The sequence below is a fragment of the Myodes glareolus genome, chromosome 22 (assembly GCF_982192425.1).
Source record: "Myodes glareolus chromosome 22, mMyoGla1.1, whole genome shotgun sequence".
Taxonomy (NCBI): Eukaryota; Metazoa; Chordata; class Mammalia; order Rodentia; family Cricetidae; genus Myodes; species Myodes glareolus.
Window position 1 is genome coordinate 4,643,359 of NC_142047.1, and position 4,222 is coordinate 4,647,580.

General features: G+C 43.5%; 1 pseudogene; it reads right to left on the reverse strand.

Annotated features, from left to right (window-relative positions):
- Positions 1–754: 754 nt before the first annotated feature.
- Positions 755–1,822, reverse strand: LOC148118389 (uracil-DNA glycosylase pseudogene; annotated as a pseudogene).
- Between the last annotated feature and the right edge of the window lie 2,400 nt (positions 1,823–4,222).

Genomic DNA, 4,222 nt, shown 5'->3' on the forward strand with positions numbered 1-4,222 from the left:
CTGTAGGGCTGGATTTGTGGATAGGTATTTTTTTTTTAATCCAAACTCAAGTCTTTATTACCCTGCCCAGGCGGGGTCACTTCTCTAACCAGCTGGATCTACTGAATCCAGGGTGAGGTATAAACTTAGATTGTCTCTTAAAAAAAAAAAAAAAAAAAAGATGTACTTGCCCAGCTCGTAAAAGACAATATCCTCCAGTGTTGCAGAAAAACATAACCTGCCTGAATTCAGTCCATAAAAACCAGGACCCTGGGGTTGGATCCCCAGCTCTACACACAAACCAACATCTAGCCATCTGCTGTGGGAAACCCCAACTCCAGAGGCAGAAGAACCCCCCCCCCATTTAAAACAAAAATAAACCTGTCCTCTGCTTTGCTCAACTCACTAGCTGCTTAAGGTAAAAATCTAGACAAGCAGCAGGATGGGCAGCAGCCACTTCTCCTGAGCCCCGGAAAACACACACTCACTCCCTTTGTAATCACGAACAGTCTCACTTTCTATCCTGATTTCTCAAGATCGCAAAACACCCTTTTAAGACATAAGGGCCCGAACACTTTGTAATCTCTCTAGTCTAAAGGCAAAAGTAAACAACAGTAGGTGCCAAACTTTTAGCTGATCAAAAGGTACAAATCTCTCCCCCAACCCAATACAGCTCAGAGGGCCAAGTATGACTGGACCGTGAGGCTAGGCCACCCTGACTAGCCCAGAGTTCCAACCTAGTGCCAGTCGAGGTCTGGTTGCTTAAGTTGTGGTTTCTGCAGCCTAATTGGCACGTGACTGCTTTACAGAGATCTTTCCATTGTCTTCACACACAGAGACTTAACAGGGACATTTCCAGTGACTTCTAAACTGTTCAATGCTTCAGTGGCAGTAGTATCTCAGAGCCACTATTGGAGACGGGTGGCCCGCACTGCAGATCACAGCTCCTTCCAGTTGATGGGCCTCTTGCCAGACTTCTGGAGCAGTTCATTGGCTTTAGAAAAATGTCAACATCCAAAGAATCCCCTGTACACCGACAGTGGGGAGGGATGGGCTGTTTGCAGGACATGGTGACGCTTCCCATCGATGGCACTGCCCTTCTTCTGAGCATAAGAGCCCCACAGCAGGAAGACCAGGCCAGTCAGGTTCTGGTTTAGCCAGGACACAACCACATCAGTGAACTGCTCCCAGCCTCTCTCCTTATGGGAATTGGCCTGGTGGACGTGGACAGTGAGGACAGCATTGAGGAGGAGGACACCTTGTCTGGCCCACCCCGACAAATCCCCATGGCCAGGATGAACAAAACCATTGATGTCTGTAGACAGCTCCTTAAATATGTTTTCCAAACTGGGTGGAGGTGGAACTGGTCTTTGCACACTGAAGCAGAGCCCGTGAGCTTGATTAGGGCCGTGATAAACATCCTGTCCCAGAATGACAACCTTCACATCTCGGATGTCACACTTCTGGGTCCACGTGAACATCTGCTCCGGAGGTGGATAGACCTTGTGATGTTTTCTCTCTTCAGCAACAAAGCCCATTAGCTTGACGAAGTACGGCTTCCCGAACTCCCCGCTCAGGTGCTGTTTCCAGCTCTCGCCGAAGCCGGCAGGCACGTTGCGAGCGGCAAGCCTGAGCAGGGCCGCGGCCTTGTTCCTCTTGATGCGGACAAGCTGCTTCTCGCTGAGCGTCGACGAGGGCGGCTTGGCCGGCTCATCCTGCCCGACCCGGGCCTTCTTGGCGAGGCTGGTCTGCCAGGAGTCGGGGTCGGAAGTAAGACTTCGCACCCTGGCCCTCCTCTGCAGCCCCGCACCAACCCCAAAGGTCGCGGCCCGAAGATGCCCATGGCCGATCCGACCTGGGCTGAGCAGACCCGGGCTAAGCCACCTGGATAGGTATTTTTTAAATCTGGTTCTGTTATGGAATATCTTGCTTTCTCTGTCTTTGGTGATGAAAACTTTGCTGGGTATATTAGTCTGGACTGGCATCCATGGTCTCTTAGTGTCTGTAGAACGTCTATTCAGGACCTTCTGGTTTCCGTTTCCATTGAGAAGTCAGGTGAAATTCTTGTAGGTCTGCCTTTATATGTTACTTGGCCCTTTTCCTTTGCAGCTCTTAATATTCTTTAATATTCTTTCTGTATTCTGTATATTTAGTGATTATCATGATAATTATTATTATTACGTGGCAAAGGGACGTTTTTGGTTCAGTTTATTTGGTGTTCTATAAGCTTCATGTGCTTTCATAGACATATCCTTCTTTAGTTTATGAAAGTTTTCTTCTATGATTTTGTTGAATATATTTTCTGTGTCCTTGGGCTTGACTTCATCTCCTTCTTCTTCAATTCTTGTTATTCTTAGGTTCAGTCTTACTATGGTGTCCCGTATTTCCTGGATATTTTGTGTTCAGAAGTTGTTAGATTTAGCATTTTCTTTGACCAATGAATCTATTTTTTCCATTGTATCTTCAAAGCCTGAGATTCACTCTTCCATCTCTTGTAGTCATTTGGTTATACTTGCATCTCTATGTAGTTCTTGATCATTTACCCAGGTCTTTCATTTCCAGAATTCCCTTAGTTTATGTTTTCTTTATTTCTTCTATTTTTGTTTTCAAGTCTTGAACCATTTTCTTCACCTCTTTGATTGTTTTTTTTTTCTTGGCTTTCTTTGTTTCCTTAAGGGATTTGTTGATTTCTTCTAATGTTTTGTTCATCTTTTCCTCCATTTCTTTAAGGGAAGTTTTCTTTTCCTTTATAAGAGCCTCTATCATCTTCATAAAGTTATTTTTAAGGTCATTTTCTTCTGTTTCATAAGTGCCATGATATTCAGGTCTTGCTGCTGTAGTTTCTGGTGGTGCCATATTGCTCTTCATGTTGTTGAAAGTGTCCTTACATTGTTATCTATACATCTCTTCCTCCATTAGTTCGGGGTGGGGGCTGCTGTGGCTTAAGTGATTGCTCTTCCTTCAGGTGCAGAAAAGATCATGCCTCTGGTTGTTGCTGATGTGATTCTGGTGGCTCCTCTCCAGGTGCTGTCAGGACCAAAACTCCAGTGGTCACAGATGCAATGGGAAATGGTTGCAGGTGTGGCAAGGTAGCTCCAGGGTCTCTGGGCTTTTAGTAAGTGGGGTTGGGGCATGAGCTGAGCCTTCAGAGGCTAGGATCTAGAGAGCAGGACCCTCCAGTCAGGAACCCAGACACTAACCTCTTCAGGGACAGTCAGAACCAAGGCTCCTCAGGTGGAGTGGTTGCAGCTGCAGTGGGGAATGGTTGTGGGTGTGGAGAGGTTGTTCTCCATTAATGTGTACTATTATTTCTCTGTTCCATTTGGTCAGTGTTTGCTGTTAAGCTCATAGAACTCTGACCTTGAGATCATGTCCATGTTAATTGTTTATCTTCCTATAGAATTGGGCTTTGCTTTGATATATAATATCCTTCTTTTGATAAATATTTTTACTTATTTTTTTCTATTACAAGTATAGTCACTTAGTTCTTTCTATCTTTGAGTCTCCATTTGCATGGAATTTCATTTTTTATGTCTTCTTTGAAGAATTACATGTCTCTCTATAGTTAAAGTGAATCTGTAGGCAGCCTGAACTTGGGTTTTTTTCACTTATGTCGGTTTTACACTTTAAATCATTCTTTGACTGAAGAGTTTAGTCCACATACATGTAAAACAGTTGCTAACAGAAAAAGACATAGTCTTTCTCCCTAATTAATTTTCTGTGTGTCTGGTAAATCTCTTTCTTTTCATGTTCTGGTCCTTTGTATTTTCTTGATGTTTTCATTGATACACTTTGATTTCTTTCTCTTTTTCTTCTGTGTATCTCCTCGAGCTTTTTAATATTAACCTTAGGGTTTATGCAAAATACTTTATAGTGATAACATTTTGTTTTGTTGTCTTTGACTTTTCCAACTTGTTTTCTTTGGATTTTTAAGACAGGGTTTCTCTGTGTAGCCTTGGCCATCCTGCAACTCACTTGGTAGACCAGGCTGGCCTTGAATTCCCTGAGATCCTCCTCCTTCTGCCTCCCAAGTACTGGGATTAAAGGCATTACCACCACTGTCAGAAGATTTTTCTGATTCTTTTGCCTGAACTAATCACCACTAAATCCTCTAGAGAATTTTTCTGTTCATTCATTATATCTGCCAGACCCAAGAGTTTCATCTGATCTCCTTTTTAACATTTATTTTTATCTCACATACATATGTATTTGTGGTTTGCATATATGTTTGTATGTTCACATG